The sequence below is a fragment of the Centruroides vittatus genome, unplaced genomic scaffold (assembly GCF_030686945.1).
Source record: "Centruroides vittatus isolate TY-2023 unplaced genomic scaffold, ASM3068694v2 contig_341, whole genome shotgun sequence".
NCBI lineage: Eukaryota > Metazoa > Arthropoda > Arachnida > Scorpiones > Buthidae > Centruroides > Centruroides vittatus.
Window position 1 is genome coordinate 1,472,521 of NW_027122166.1, and position 18,365 is coordinate 1,490,885.

General features: G+C 27.8%; 2 protein-coding genes across 2 annotated transcripts in view; one reads left to right on the forward strand and one right to left on the reverse strand.

Moving 5' to 3' along the window:
* Pym (partner of Y14 and mago) overlaps positions 1–2,755 on the reverse strand; it is a 64,373-nt gene extending 61,618 nt beyond the window's left edge. Inside the window, exon 1 of the mRNA XM_067268865.1 lies at positions 2,504–2,755. The gene's annotated coding sequence lies outside the window, so the exon portion shown is untranslated. The remainder of the gene's footprint in view (positions 1–2,503) is intronic.
* The window catches only part of Frl (formin-like protein), a 97,308-nt gene that overhangs the window by 4,739 nt on the left and 74,204 nt on the right, over positions 1–18,365 (forward strand). The gene's annotated exons all lie outside the window — the stretch shown is intronic.

Consider the following 18,365-nt stretch of genomic DNA (forward strand, 5'->3'; position numbering starts at 1 on the left):
GTCCGGCCCGCTAACCTATATAACTTCGCATGACACTTTCTCTAAATACAGCATCTACTCGCGAGCGTTTCAAACGTACTGTACATACAAACTTTCAAGGGGGAATGACCTTCCTCTTGAAGTACAGACCTTGAGACTGTTGCTAATTATTTCACGGCTGTGTGTCTGTTTTGGGAAATGCGTCCTTTTCCCCTTTCTCGACTGGATTTGTGTTTTAGATAGCCTAAACATTGGGACGATGTTTTATTGCTCGAACGTGCGAGTCCAATGGTGACTGTGTTGAAAAAATTTAATCTACAAGCCACCGCTGCTTTAATCGGCCCTTCCAGAAATGGCGACATCCGCATACGAATGGGGTTGTCTGGAATGTCGGAGGAAGCAAAGTGAATCCCTAAAACGGACCCCTTATCGAGAGTTAAGGTTAAGGTGGGTGCTCACCTGCACGTGTTTGTAACACCCACTTTGATGATCTGTTTACAACAGTTGGGTGGAGGAATAGCGTTCAATTCTCCCGTGATTAAATCTTTAAAAAGTTCTTTGTCTAGATTTTGTACCAAAAAAAGGGCACTAGATGCCACTTCATCTTAAAGGAAATAGCTGCGGTCGGATAAGATAACCTCCATAGCTCGATCTACACCTATCTCGGGGGTGGTCCAATATGACGTCAGAATGTCTCACCCATGTACTCGGCGGGGGAGTTTCCTGACCGATCGGCCTGCTCTTAATCAGTTGTCTCACCTCAAGCGGCTGTCTGATGTCATCTAAGCAATTAACCCGACAGAGAATATTAAACAAATGGCGTCTTTACAATTTTGAAAGGATAAGCCTTATCCGTTAACCATTAATCAGTGCGTATCGTGAAAAATTAAGTTTGTGAAACTTATCAACAATCTGGGATTATATTTCTTTTGTGTAACCTGCTGAATAGCGTAATCTGGAAAACCTCTTTGTACACCTATCTAGGGTGTATTATACAAGTGGCAGAGAACTGGTTGGTACAATTCGGGTCGTAACCCCTCTCCCTGTCTCATGATCCGTGGGCGACGATTGATATTCGCATCTACCCAGATTCAAGGTTAAAGAAAACAGCATTGTTCTCTAGGGGAAATGCCCAATTGTCACAGGAAGAGATATAAACGGGGGCGGAAAAAATCGATATTGCTGACACAAATTTGTGTAAAACGATCCACCGATAACCGATTAAGGAGTCCCATTAGTGCCCAGTGAGCCATTTAGGACGGAAATAGCTCATCACTGTCACTTTTCCATCATTGTACTAATCAATACAGACATAAAATCATTCAGTAGGACGCTCACCGTGTTATTATCCTAGTACTGTCCCCGATGCTCTGTTTACTACCGTTATTACGTCGATATGCTAAAAGGCATCTCCCCGTTTCACACTGACTCATTTAATTTTCTTGCCAGCCTAATTTAGTTATTTGTAATTATTGTCGATATTTTGACTTTTACCACCTTTCGAACGTCACGATTGCCAGTTCTGTTAGAAAACGGGGACAACCACTGTTTTTAAACAACAAATTACAAACAAATTTGTTCCAATAGTTAGAGGTTTCTCTTTTATTCATATTAGCCGACTCGTACCCAGTGGTCACTGCTTTAGAATTATAAATAGTGACCTGTTTATCCGAGTTTGAAAATTTTTCAATTGGAACAGATTTTCGCATAAATTTTTTCTCTGGTTCTATATAAACTGGTAAAAAGAAAAAGATATCTAGAATATAGATTTCTGTTCGATATATATATAGAAAATAAGAGTTACATAGAGAAATATAGATTTTATAGATCTATCTATGCACGTTTTTCTCAATTTTTTCATTCGTGTATACTGGAAATTACGAAAAATTTTTACGTAAAATTTATAAAAATACCATTCGTTGGGTACATTTAGGGCCGGATTTAGGCATTTTGAGGCCCCTTACCAGCCCTTTACAATTTTAGAAGTCAGTCATAAAATGAATAGAATTAACATAAACATGTTACTTAAATACCACACAAAATAAAAAGTAAAGTATATTTTGTTGGTTTGTAAAAAATTTTTATTGCAAAATTTGAATTCAATTTTCTTTTTTGTAGAAATTTTGAGGCCCCCTTGGAACTCGAGGCCCAAGTTACAGCTATGTTAGCTGTAGCTTACATGGCTTACTTGTCCGTTCCTGCGTACATTTCGTATGTAGTTGTATATTTCATATACGGTGTAATGTGTCGATGTGTGCAGTACAATATATATTGGATTGTGTGTTTTGCTGTACATGAAACACAAAATTATTTATGTAAATTGCTTTCATTTCTTTTGAGATTCGCGAATCTTAAAAGAAATGGAAGCAATTTGTGTACGAGTTTGGAAGAAAATAGAATTTTAAGATGGTGTTTAGTGTAATTGTATCATGTTTATAACTGGTTTTACTTTATGTATATAAATATGCATTTAGTCACAGCATGATTTATGTCTTTGTTATTTTAGAAAGACAAAGTATTTTACCTTAAATTTCCTTCACTTCAAACTAAAGCCGAAAACTTTAAGCCTAGTAATGTCAAGTTGTCAGTTATCGTAATTCGCAACGTTTCCCGATTCCAGAAATCTTGTTAATGCCGCGTTTAGAAGAGAAAATCTTCTTCACGATTCATCTCTCAAATCCCCATTTTCTTATTTTTGTAAAAAAACAAAGACGTCAGAAGTTTCGACACCTTATCAACTAAATGTGACAGAAGCGACCGGTTACTATGGCAACGGCACATCGTTTTCTCGTTCGTCTCCGTGACAACAGATCGCTGTCGTCTGCTTTTTTCCCAAATGCGGACATGTTAAATTTTTATTTTTTCAAAAAAATAAAGGGAAACTATTTTACGCTTTCTTTTCTATTGCAATAATCTTTATTAATTATTTAATTAAAACGTAATTGTTATCTTTAAATAAGTGAAGTTTGTCGCTTTGAAAATATTTTTTTTTTTAAATGGCGTTACTCTCTATAAAAATTTTTTTTTTACTACATAAGTCTTTGGCTTTTTGTTAATTTTAAAAATCACTTTTGTCGTAATATTCGTTTAAAAATTTAAATTTAAAAGCGCAATTAAATTTTTTAAAAATTACTACGACGCTGACGTCACTTCCTGTTAAGTTTTTAAATCTAATAGGATGCGACGTCAGTTTACTTTTCTCATAGACGAGAAAAGGTGCTTATTGTCTTTTGTGGAAAAACATTTGGTTGGTTCTTTTCTAAGAAAAACGCTGCCGAATTTCATTCGGTGAGAACCATGCAATCTGATATAGAAATGGAGTGTATAGAAGAGTAAAATGATCTTTGACTATGCAGAAATAGTAAAAGATCGTTACTGACACGGCGTAGCTTTCATGATCGTTTTTATAGTAAAATGTTAGTTTTTTTTTTTCCTTTCCTGTAATAAAGTTTAGATTGAATTAAAGAAGAAGGGGAAAAAAGTATTTCGGTTCCCAAACGGTCAAGGACTTGTAACTTTCTTCGGTTCAATCGTTTATTTGTAAATAAAGGAACTCGCGTCATCGTTATTTTCGTCTCGAGACGTATTCACTCCATCCTGTGTATAAATCATCCGTTTTCGACGTCATCGACATTTCGAAATCTCTTATCAGTTTCTCCTTTATATTTTTTAATTATATACGTTATTCGAGTAAAAATTAATAATTCTTCTACTTTACATATTCGATTATTTTTAAATTTGAGAACTTAAAATTTTGAATTTCGTCACGCGTTACGTCATTTGTTTACTTTTTAAAATGGCGGGAAGTCACGGTAACTTTTCAAAAAGTCGAAGTTTCTGATCTGGTTCGAAATAGAATTTAATAGTGTGAGAAAGATAGAAGCAAGATCGCATTCTACAAGTGCCTTTCTTCGATCATCAATGAACGGTTATATGAAATGAAGTGGGTTTGTCGCCACACTTCCTACTTAGCTAACTTCGCTGACTACTTGAATGTCTGGCACAGTTAATGTTTAATCCATTCACAGTCCAATGATTGTTTTCGGTTAAGTCGACCTTGTTAACGCTGTACAGGTGACAGTTTTCGCTAGAATAACTCATTCTAAATTACATAACCTTTAGCAACACCTGTCCTCTTTAAAAGGGCCACCCACGTTTCTGAACCGTGATTTAAACTACAATCATTTATACTTTATTGTACATTAGCGTAGTTAGTTAGGTGAAAGACTGTTAAAATGTATATTGGAATGGATGCTATTAAAGTGGAAGTGTATTGTTTCATGAATTGCTCTCATAAACGCACTGTTCGTAAATGGAAGCATTGTTTTGCATCTAACTTGTCAAAGTCAATTAGTTACACCTTTCGTGCGTTAATTATGAAATAATTTCTGCTTGTTTTCCAATGCCATTTTGATTTTAATATTTAAAAAAATTACCTGAGTTTGAATATTAATTATAAAATTATGGTTTGTTATTATAGATATGCATTTCTGTTTTTTTCTCCTCCCCCGCAAGACCACCTGTTAGTCAATTGGACCATACTCTATTAATGCCAGTTGCCTCACTCATGCATGACTCATGTGCACAATGAGTAGAAAGATATTGGGTGCAGATTTTACATTACTTCCTTCCTTTCCCTCCTGAGCACAATGGTTTATAACTGATATAATTCATAAAATTTCCTGATGTCTTGATGAAGACATATATGCAGGCAGCAGTTAGTATCATATCTTAATTTGGTATTGCTTATCTGGTGTAACATTTCATCACAAGGACGCATCTGGATGTACTGTATTTTACATGTTTTACAGATTTCTTGTATCTGAAGATAATATATACATTATTTAAACTTTTAACATTACTGTACGATTTTTTTTAATGTTTTTAAACAGGAAGAATGATTAATACATAAATTGAGAGAATTCCTCTACATGGTTTTGTTTTTAAATTTGAAAATAGATGTACTGTATTGTAATAAATTTCTAACAAAATTAGTTAACTAATTAATTTTTTTTAATACTGTAAGTTAAACACATATTTAAACATTATTTTAAATAGTTTAATTAAAGATTTTATTAATATTTTAAATTCTTTATTCACTATTAATGGTTACAAAGATAATTCCATAGGCAAGAAATACCTTTCCTAAAAAGCAATAACACATTTTTTAAAGACAAAAAATAAAATTATTTAAAAATACAATGTATAAAAAATTATTAATATTAAATATGTAGTAAAATAATAATTTTTTAAAAATTATTGTTTTCTCATAATTAAATGAGAAAATTAATTCAGTATACAAGCTTATAAAACTTAAAGTAATGTAAAGTGTTTTTCTGTACATGTTTGCTGTTAGTTACAGAATGCTTTAGTTATTGGAAAAAATTCATTTATTGATCATTTGAATTTATCCATTAATATCTTTTATTGAAATTTTCTTATCGAAAAGTATGATGTACATATTTTATAAGTAAAATATATATATTATATATATAATATACATAAAAGCATTTTCTACATGTTTAGTTTTCTTAATGAATAATGTATATCTTAATTTATAATTTTATATGGCATTTAAGATTTTGATTCTGATAGCAATCTTCATAAGTATTGCATCTGTTCAAAAAATTCATATTTTACATTGTGTTTCTGTTTGTACTATATACATGTTTATTTTCATATGAGAACAAGATGTGCATTTTTATTTATAGAAATAATAGTTGAAATATTATTTTTAAAGTAATTTTTTTCATTTGATTATTTATGATAAGAATTTCATAATATAGATAAACATACAGATGTAAAAATAATTGAAATTCCTAGATTAAATATACAAATAATATATTCTGTAAATTTGATGCTAAGCAATTTTATTTGTAAGCAATTCTTAATCTTCAATCAGAAATATATATATAAATCTTAGTAAATAAAACATACATAAATTACAGCAGAATTTAGTAAAATGAGGTTTTTTCTATTTTCATTTGTAATTTTAATAAAAGGATAATTTAATGCAAAGCTAATATCAGCAATATTTGCTGGATACAATCTCTTATTTTTGTAACCACCAAAAAGGGTTTGCAGGCAAATAAACAAATTTGTTACGTCCTTCCAATCAGACATTCACCAGAAGTCAAGTACCACTCAGAAGACAATTTTAATTTACAGACCTTTATTTATATGCATTTTGGATTGGAGTTTGTATCAATTCCTCCTCAGTATAGGTGTACTGTGTGACAGTTTTGATTTTTCTTAGTAACCTTACATCAATCCTGTGAATTAAAATTGTCTTCTGAGTGGTTCTTGACCTCTGTTGAACATGGGATTGGAAGTGCACAACAAATTTGTTTGCCTACAAACCCCTTTCTGGTGGTTACAAAACTAAAGGAATAATTTACTATTGCTTGTTATTTTAATATGTTGTATGTTCTTTATATAGTCTACAGCAGGGATGGTGAACCTTTTTGAGTCCGTGTGCCATATTGTAAGCATACTTAGCTTTAAAGATGTTAATGCGTGCCAATGTCTTAGACTTTGAATAATGATATTTAAAGAAATTAAACGAATACGCTTTAATTTGAATAAATGTAAAAAATCTGATTGAAAAAAAAGATGATCAGGTGATAAACAGAAAGGATGATTGAAAAAGAAATCATAAGATACATTACGTGCCAGATGATTTCTCCTACGTGCCACTTTGGGCACGCGTGCCTTAGGTTTGCCATCCCTGGTCTATAGTAGTGTATTTATTTTTATATTCTTATTAAAAACACAACTGTTTTAAACTTTTGTTATTAATCTTTCAAATATTTAATTTAAAAGTTTAAAAATCTCATTGAACTTTTTTTTTCTTTTGTATATGTTTTATACATACTGAAAGAAGACTACGGAAAGCTGAAATGTATTAAATTATTTCCTGATTAAAAGCAATTTATACTTGCTTTTGTAAAAAAAATAAAAGCAGCATTTTATTTTTTTTATAAAGCTCTGCCATTTATGCTTTGTGTTGTATATAATTTGTTCTGTCAAATACTATACAATAGTACAGTATTTGACAGACTTTGTGGTATTGACTTAAACTTGTATTGAATTTATCTATTAATTTATAACTTTTTAGTTTTTATTTATAATTTTGCCAAATATATGATTGACTATGTAATATTTGATTGTACAGTAATAAATTAATTGCTTATAAACTGTTTCATTATTTTGACTTTACATTCAATCTCAAATATAAAAAATCTGCTTTATTTGGCTTACGGTTAGCAGTGAATGTATATGTTACACTCTTTCTTATTAGAAGCAACTAATTATGATTAAGCGATAACATTTGTGGTGGATCTAATTTTAATTAAAAAGTTTATAAAACTGTTCAGTTAACAAAGAAATTAACCGCATTTAGTAACTTGATAAATGTTAAGAACCACATGAATACTTTTTTCATATTATAAATACTGTATATTTTTTTTTATTACATATTATTGTATTTACTTTTACTTATTACTTAAATTTTATTTATTTTTAATGGGAAATGTGTGTTTGAATGTTACATGTGTACACTTTTTGTAATAATTAATATTTATTTTTTAGGTTTTTTTATATTTATTTTTCTATATTTTGAATTAAATAATTTATGCTTTTTAAAAATTTGAATTAATTGATTACATATATAATTGCTTTCCCGAACTTAAGCTTGTTAATGAAACAATAAAACAAAATGAAAATGTTAAATGGACAGCAAAACAGTATAATTAACTTCAAAATTTTTAAAAGATTATTTATTTTCACTTATTTATTTCAAAGGCTTCTTTAGTGTGCTGAAAATTACTCTTTGAATAGGCAAAATTACTCTAAATATTTTAATGTTAAGTATACTGTTTTGTTTATTTTGTTTACAATGTTATTGTTGCAAACTTAAACTTCTGTTAACAATTACATGATGTGCAAACTTTACAGTGCTTTATTAATTGATTAGGCATTCTAAATAATTATTATAAAAGGAAAGATAATTCAATAGAAATGAATGTAAAACTATGGGATGTTGTTAATATTTGATTAATTTAAAAATCATATTTACTGCTACTACCTAGTACTATTACAATTACTATATCTTAGCTCTACATCCCTAGGAGGACACTGGCATTGTCATTGAATTTTTTTCATTTTAATCTATCCATTGTCTTTCTTTTTCAAAATCTGACTCCCAGCTTATGCACATTTTTAGAAACTTAAATATAAATAAATAAATTAATTAATTAATTTATTGATTAAAATAACTTATTAACATACAAAAAATATTTTGTTATTTTGAATATATTAAAAATTATTTGAGATAAAGACTAAATTTTCAAGGTATTTTTAGAGAACCAAGATATAATCTTGAATTAAAATTAGTCAGGATTATACTAAAATGTCTCAAGCTTCTTACATTCTTTTGAAAATTTGAATAAAATTTTTAAAAATTTTTAAATATATTTTTTAAATTTTAAAATAAATAATTTTTATATCAATTTTTAGACTTTTAAAAAATGTAAACTAATTTATTTTTACTATGTTTGAAATCATTGTCAATTATTTAACTGCGTTAAATATGAATACTTATTTCTCTAGCAGAACACTAATGAAACATTTATAAAAATGTGTATAAGATATCTTTTATATCAAAATAATGTAGAGTTCTTTTATGTTGGTTAGCATTATCCTATAATTGAGGAGCTTGGTGGATAAATGGCTTATTTCATATTAGGAAGCTTTTGAGAAAAAGGAGGATTTTATTAAGATTTAGATTTGATAAAATTATCTATATGCAACGTTCAAATAATACTAGATCTTTGTTAGATATATTGACATATGTAACTGTGTAAAGCAGATGCTGTTTATCTGTTTTTGTACCAATTGTCTTTAAATCTATATGCATAAATGTAATTTGAATTATCAGTTGTATCATCTGTTTGTGTACATATATATGTAGAATAATACATAATCATGAAATTTTGGTTACAAAAATTATAAAACTGATTGAAGTATCCAAAAAATTTCAGCATAGCATGGATATGAAATGTTTAAATCAAAAATATTAATTAATTTAGTTATTTTTAAGCCAATAGTAACTACCAATAATTTAAAATGGCTCTAAGCAAATTACAGGTTAATTCATAAGTCTTGGTCAGGTACTGCTTGTTATTTGAACAGGGCTCTGGAAACAAGATCATATGTGCTGGTGACCTGAAAGATGTTTTATATAGGCCTATATTAACTTTATATAACCTATAACCTTTAAATGCTAATAACATAAACTTGTCTTTGCTACTTTGCATCATAGAAGCCCATTTAAGATTCATGTAATGTACTGTAATAACATTATTTCAAAAGTTATTACATAACTGTTACTAATTTATGGCATCAATTTTTGAAGAAGTTTTTTGATATATTGAAGACATGAATAAATCTGTTTTTGTGATGTTAGATCAAGCATCAATTACTAGCTTACCAGCAGAGATTTTTCCCACAGCAATGATATTTGTTGCATATATTATAAAAGAATTTTCTTATTTAACTTCTATATAAAAATAATTTAAAGGGAAAATATGATAATAAGTAAAGCTATGATCCAAAATAAATTGAAAATTTTAGTAATTTTAGATAACTAGGATAATATGGTATATAAATTTATATGAAGAAACAGGTAGTAACTGTAAAAAACAAAAATCTTAGAAATAAGCTGAGTAGGAAATATTTTAGGAAAGCAATGTTAAGAGGGACAATGTGAAATTGTATAAAATCTTAGCCAGGCCAATGATAGTATAGGAGTGAAACCTGAGTAGAGAAAAACAAAAGCATATTGAGATAGCCAAGACAAAGTTTCTATGCCTCTTAACAAGATACAAACAGTTAGACAAGATCAGGAAGTAGATATACAGAGATTTAAGATAGATAATATCACTGCATGCAGGAAAATGTGGAAGGAGTATGTGAAGAGGCTGAGAATAGAGCTGGCTATGGATTATGAATACAGACCAATTGGAAAAAGCCCATAGGAAGAATATAGCAAAACGGACTAAATCTGTAGATATATTGAAGATGTTACAGTCAAATGATTTCTAAAATATAAAGATAAAAAGAAATTGGGAGATTTAATAGTTTCATAAAATGTTTTAGGATTTTTAGAACAAAAGGTTGATAATTTCTGATAACATTTCATATGAAAATAATTAATGTCATTGTCAAATTATTTTTAATATCACTTAATATACATTTAGTATCAGTAAAATTTCACCAGATTTTTAATTAAACAATATCATTGTTTTTGAAGATTATAGCATCTGTATTAGTTGTTGCTAGTATAAACATTCTCTTGCATAGATCTTATTAATGTTGATCATCATTTCCAAGTTTTTACTTAAATTTATAAGCTACCATGTAAAAATGTCATTTGAATTCATCTTGATTTGTTATAGGACTCAATGACAAACATCATGTTTTAGTATTATACTACAAAATCAGAATTGCATTGCACCATAATTTAGCAATTATTCTGAATTTGATGATTTAATTTACATGAATTAGTTTAAAAAGAAAAAAATTAAAATTTGAAGAATTTAGTAAAGCTATAATTATTTATTTACAATCTTCACTTTTATCAGTTTGTTGTATTGTATTTCCTGTATTTGATCATATTTTTTAAAGAAGGAAGGATAATTAAATTTGTTTAAATTTTTTTTTTGTATAATTAGTTAATTTTGAGATACTTTACAAGAATAGTGTTAATAGATGTAAAAATATTTCTGTTTTTAACTAAAGTTTGAATATATTTTTTATTAACTTTTAATTTCTTTATAATGTAGTATTTACATTAATAAAGATTCTGAATATATAAGGGATAAATAATATACACACAGATATGTCAAACATAATGAAATAACAAATTTCTAAATATTAGAGTAAATAGAGAATAACTTCTTTGTAAAAAGTCATAATTGTCTATTACTGTATTGCTGGTATTATGTGAATTTAGAGTCAACGAAGAGTTGTTCTAATCGAACCGCAACATTTCAAATATTAGATATGATGTCTGGAAATTAATAGCCAGTTTCAAGGTTCTAAATCGTTGGTTTCAGAAACTGATTATTTAGATGCTTGAAGCTACTTATTAATTTCAATAATTACTATATTTAAGCAGTAGTTAAAAGACAAGGATATTTTTTTAGATTAGATTATATCTGATTGATAATTAGAATATTCTAATAATTTAGTGTAATTTTTAATAAATATTTATATTTTCTGACATATCTGAGTGATCAGATATGAAAAATAGAGAGATATGCAAAGAATATAGATATGACATATACATTTTAATTTAAAAAGTGTTCACTTGGTAATTTAATTAGACATCTATTTCCTTGTTACAAATAATTGGTTGTTGTTCTGTAAACTATTTCTATACATATAATACATATACAAAATAATTATTATGGAAAATGTGTAAACCACTAATTAATAACAAGGAAAATGATGACATCCAATTAGATAAGTATATATTAATTTAATTTAAAGTCTTCTGAATTGAAATGTTCTCATTTTATATAATTATTATTATTCAAAATGATGATGGATGATAACATATTATATAAATTTCTTCATATTAATAGCTTGTAACAGCAACAATATATTATTAAGTTCTAACTGTACAATTTTTACATTAATAACAAAATTATATAACTAAAAATATTTTTACAAAATCATTTTTTCTTGCCAGCATATTAGACACACTTTTTATGACTTGAATATAATTTAGAAATAAACTAAAGACTATTACTCTCTTTGGGTGTATACCGATAAATTTAAAACCAAAAACAATAATTATTTACAAACTATTTACAATTTTTGGTGCATGTCATGTATTATTACATTATAGAACTTAAAAAGATAAGAAAAATCATGTACAGATTTTCCTAGAATTATAACCTTATTGATTTATAGCTGATTGTACTTGTAGTCAACTTTTATTTCAAAAGTTGTCATATTAACATTTTTTGCAACATAATAATTAAATAAATTTAAAATTCACAAATAAAAGGTGCATTATTTATTATAAATCAGCATTAATTGAATAATGTTCAAAATTATAAAAAATAAATAAAAAGAAAGGCTACTAGGAAAGATTTTGGTTTCTTTCGTTTTTGTTTTCTTATTAACAAGAACTCAAAAGTTTTATTTATTTCATTAAGTTTAAAATCATCTACTTCTAAAATATATTATTTGATTATTCATTGTTAAGATTATCTGTATTTGAGAGTTGTTATAAAATCTTTGGAGTTAGGAATTTTGTGCTAAATAAAATCAATAACAAAGAATTGTCTAAAACTTAGCATCATGTTCAAAATTTGACACACAATCTTCTAAGTTGAGGAAACCAATAGAATTTACAGAATGCAACAAAATACATTTATTCTGTTCTCTAAATTATTTTAAGTTCTTCATGAAGAGATGATAATGGACCAAATAAGTCCAAAAATATTATTTTTGAAATAAATCTGTTTTTTTTAACTTAGAAGAATGTATGTTGAATTTTGTTAATAACAACAATAATTTGAATTCATAATATCACTAAAAGTTTTCTACAACACAAGTGAGAGTTACATGAATCACAGAACTACAATTCAGATTTAATGATTATATTTTATCAATATGACAGATTACACATTGAGGTATGATTTGTTGTTCATCTGTAGTAGTCAGAATGTTTAAATAAAAAAATATAATGATTTTAAATACATTGAATGGAAATGTAGACTAATATTTGGTCTTATTAAGATTGATAAGATTATTAAAGTAAATTGTATATGTTTATAATTATAGATTCAAGGGGTATTATTATACTATGGATATAGATATAATTGTGACATTATTATACCGCACAATATAAAGATGCTCTGATAACATATCAGAAAAAGCTTCTCTGTCTTATGTATTTGATTATACTTGCTGTATTTAATATTGTTATGCTAATATGTAATTTTTTTTTATTTGTACATTCTACTTTAAGGTATGCAATTTTTATTATAAATTATTTTTCATTTCTTGGGCTATTGGTCTTAAAACAAGTTTTTTTGTATTGTGCACTTAAAGTACCATATTTACTCGCATATAAGACGAGGTTTTTATCCATTTTTCACTGCTTCAAAAACCTAGGTGTTCTTATACGTGTAAGTGAAGGATTCTTTTCATTTTTGTATGATTTTTGTAAACTGTATGTTTGCATTTTTTACCAGATTCTCACCTTCTGGTGTTTAAAAACAAAAGTATTTTATCTAGGTTGTTTGAATCGTTCTTGTGTATTGTCTGTGTAATGATGAATGGCATTAGGAAAAAGAAAGCTTTAGAATTGAATTCCAAATTTAAATTCCAAAAATCACACGAGAGCCCGATCTAAGTTTTAATCCATTTCCACGTGAAAACAGATGATTATTTGGAAATCAGAATTCGAAGAAACTCGTAAGTGTAATCGACAAAGAGTGGATTTGACTGTAAAGAATTGGCAAAAAAGTTCCTGATTGTCCACCTTTACATGAACAAATTATGTTGTCGATTTTACAAGATTTTTCCTTGAAGTTTAAATGTCAGTGATTTTTGAGGGACAATGTGTGCATTTACGTGCATTTGATATTTTATTTGTTATTAAATGAAATAAAATTAGAATTATATTAATAAATCTAATTCTCTTTATTTTGATCTTTAAAGTCACACCTCATCCTATATGCGAGATCGTCTTATATTCGAGTAAATATGGTAGTTTTCATATATAGTTCTCAATGTTATAACTATTAAAACTAAAATAATAAAAAAAATTGTTTTAACATTGGATTAAGACTTTGTGTTATATATATAAGGACTGTCTTGTACATATATGATTTATTTTATTTGGTGTTTTACATGCATAAATATAATTGTTTTATCCTATAATGAAATAAATAATATTGCTATGGAATTGTAACAATGTTTTATGCAAATATTTAGTTTCTTCTTTTCTGTATATTTGTCTAGATATATGGTTTCTATACAGTTGTTATTTTTTAATGATTTAAATCTTTCATATGGTTTAATAGTATATAATTATTGCAAAATATTAGTATTAGAGATAGTTGCTCATCTAGTAACAAATTACACAAACTTTTTTGGCATATTTTAGTAGGATTTGTGCAGCAAATTGCATAATTGAGTGCTTAAATGTTCTTAGACAAATAATATAATAATATGTAAAAAAGAAAGAACTATTGTAAAACATTTTTAGGTTTGTTTTTATTCATAGGAATACAAGTACTAATGTTTCTCCTAATATTTTTGATCGTAAAGTTTTGTTAATATGAATAAGTGAAAAGACTTATATTGAATGTATATTGAAAATTTTTATAATGATCATCATAAAGATTTCCAATATAATTCTTTTTTAAAATGTTTAATGTTTATTAAATTTTTATGATCAATGAATGAAGATTTCAAATAACAATGATACTTTTTACAAGAAATAATACATATAAAAAATAGTAAAATATAAAAGTTTTAAATTTATAATTCTTTGTAGAACTTTTGTGAGTTCTGTGATTAGATAGCTATTTTGTTTTGTATAATTAAGAATTAACTTTTTAAAGTATATCATCTAACAATACTTTGACTTAGGGTTACTTGTTTTTTCAAAAATTTATTGTATTTATTTAGTTGCAAGTCAGTCTCTTTCTTTTCCTTTATTATTATATTTTTTCCAACTAATATAAATTAATTTTACAATGACATAACCAGATGTGTAGCCAGAAATTTCTGAGTATGGTCACCCACATGGCTGATGACTTGGCATAGGTAGGTAGTAGGCAACCATAAAAATGGAATAACCCCAATCACTAGCAAAACATTATTGTGCAAATAACTGCCCTAGTGATATGGAAGCTCTTTGTATTTCATATGCAAGCCATATGCAAACCAGTGATACATATGGTAATGCTCAATAAAAAAAGAACAGGCTGAACAGAAGCGCACATTAAATTTTATTCTTTTTTACATTGTGGTTGTTTATGTATCTGGTATTTAAGACCAATGTGCCTGTTTTTCTGTTTCATCCAGTTGGTCACCTGCTTGTGACATTCTTTTATATACTGTTTACTTTTAAATTTGAGCACAGCAGCAGTGAGGAAAGGAAAGGTGTTAGTTAGTATGGGAATAAGTCTTTGAATTTTCTTAAAATTAGAAAGAATTTAGAGTTGTCCAGAAAATACATGTCGGACTTTTTCATATCTTTTTTACTTAATCTAAGTAGTAAGATGGGTGAATATCAGTTTTCTCAAATTTGAATATTTACCAGATTTTGAATATTCAAATACCCTGAATATTTAGTTAATTTATATAATTATTAACCTTATTAACAAAATGAGTTAATAATATGTATTATTAACTTATTTTGTTTATTTCAATATATTAATAAATTAATAAAATAAAAGAAAAATGATATATTAAATTTTAAGAAATAAAGCTTCAAACTTGAATTTGAGTTTTAAATTACCTTTTTTAGGTACATTTATCTCAACTATAAAGCAGATTCAATAAATAAGGTTATTAGCACTTCTAAAGAAAAATAACATAGCATATAAGGTTGAGACTAATAATAATGAAAAAGCACATAGTAATGTAGTCCAGTATAGTACCATTATTCATTCTTGCCAGATGGCATTTGTATTCACTTTGCAGTTTACAAAGTTGGTATTGTCGACATCAAACTGCTTCATAATTGAATAGCAAGCAGTTCTTTGATTTTTGATGGCCAAAGGCATTACACTTAGTGAAATCCATTGTGTACAGTATGGAGAATTGAGCATGTTGCTACAAAAAGCTTGGGTTCAAAAGTCTATGTTGCTCATTGTCTATGTTTGTTTGACCTTTCTTGAACTTTTGAATCCACTTGCAAGCTTTTTGTAATATCACACTAATTTGCAAGTATAATGCCGTCAGTTGTCAAAAATCAAATAACAGTTCTCTGTTTGATTCTGGTGATATGGGCAACATCATTGTGTAAACCATATAGTGAATGCAAATGCCACCTGGCAGGGATGACTTTTGGTACAGCTGAATTATTGTATACTCTTTTATAGTCTCAACCTTGTATGCTACATTAGTTTTCTTTAACAGTGCTATTAACTTTATTTATTGAGTCTATCTCATACAATAATTAACATATGATTGTTCTTATTCTTATTTACTACAGATTTTTAAGAAAATAAAAATTTGAAAATGTTCAGGATCTAGTTTGCTTCTTTTCTTGTCACAGATTAAATTAGAGGTGCTGAAGAGGCACTGTCTGTATGCAGCTGCTGATACAAGGGGTTAGCAGTGACACAGAAAAAATAAAAATTTATTTATTTGAACTTCAAAACATTGTTTTAAAAAAATTTACGATGGCAAATATGGTTTATTGGTCTATTCATAATACAATCATTGTACATCTATTAATAAAAGGTACTTATTAACTGTACAGATATTTCAAATTTTTTAGTCAGTCTTCTCTTTGGGTACTTCTGGATCTGCAATTGTTACTGTGTATTGGAGATACTCAGAGTATAATATACAATATTGGAGATACTCAAAGTATTCAAATTTATTTTTTATCAGTGTAATATTTGAGATTTTGAATACTAGAAATTATTTGAGTATTTGTTGATAGTATTTGCTCATTTCTACTAAATAGTTATTTCTTGTTTTCTTTTATGGAATTAAAATGTTATTGTTTGCAAGTATCTTAATGGATTGACAGTAAGCTGGATAGCAATTCTTTAATCATCAGTGAGTCTGAAATTTATCACATGTTATTTTTTTCTCAATCAGCTTCTTTATATTTATTTTGATTAAAGCATATTCATTTCATTTCCTTAAATATCATTATTCAAAGTCTGAAACTTCGGCATGCATAAACATTTTTAAAGATAAGTAGTCAAAAATCTTCACTACACCCAATACATGTAAAGCTATACACCAACCAAAGCTGAATATAATCGGGAGAGAAATGGCTATAATACTAATAATTTAATAGACAATTTGGCAATAGAGGTAGACGTTAGGCACCATCTCTTAATAAATTTAATAATTACAATTAATTAAATAATTTAAATAATAATTTAGAATTACTGGAAGAAAAGAATCGGCCCGAAGCAGGACTCGAACCCGCAACTTCTGCTAGGCTGGTTGAGTGCCTTGGGTAGCACGTTGTGGATGCTGAATGCGTTCCCAGCTGGTGTTGTAATAACTGTCGATGGTTATAGCTTATATATGCTGAAGAAGGAGATTGAGCCGAAGGTCCGGGTAGTGTAACTGGTAACATCTATGCACAGTTAGCATAAGTTGTGGATTCAAGTCCCGCTTTGGGCTGATTCTTTTCTTCCAGTAATTCTAAATTATTATTTAAATTATTTAATTAATTGTAATTATTAAATTTATTAAGAGATAGTGCCTAACGTCTACCTCTATTGCCAAATTGTCTATTAAATTATTAGTATTATAGCCATTTCTTGCCCGATTATATTTGCTTTGGTTGGTGTAAAGATAAGTAGGCTTACTCTATGGCAAGCAGACTCAAAAAGATTTGCTACCCCTGACCTATGGTATAAATCTTAGAAGAAACTTTAATACATATTAGCTAAAATACTATTTAGTTTTAAAAATAAATCTTTCTTCAAAAACTTTTTATTTTGAGTTAAATAAACTATTTGCTCAAGATGAATGTGTTCAGTAAAAATAGTTTATGATTCAAGGTAAGGGTTTGATGAAAAATTTGGTTTTAATAGTAGTCAGTATTCAATCTAAGCTTTTTAAAGTTTCTTCTAACATTCATATCATTGATAATGATCCAGGAGGCTTGAAAACAATAGGTGTTCATAATTAAAGTATCTATATTCAACACTGTCTAGAAACATATGTAGGTATTTAAATCCAACTAAATCCAGTATGGTGACATTTCAGAACATGCAAAAGACATTTCCATAAAAAAATAATACTGAAACACAATACAATAAAGCCTTTTATTTTAAATCCTTCCTTAAGTCAGAGTGGATTGTTGGTCTTAGAAAACAACCTATATAATATAATGTATTTTTCTACTCCTTAAGTTTAACTAGTTGAACTCAGCAGGTACTGATCAATCTAAGTTTATAAAGTTCTGCAAATTCTTTTGGTGCGTTGTTTGATAAAGTAGCTTTAACACAGCTGAATAAGTAAACCAATAATTTCAAAGTTACCAACCAGTTTAGTAGAAAATTTGCTAAATCTAGTTTTCCTGAAACATTATAAGGCAGCTTAAAAGTATAAAGCCACATCAACTGCCATATAATATCAAGCTATAGCCCAATATT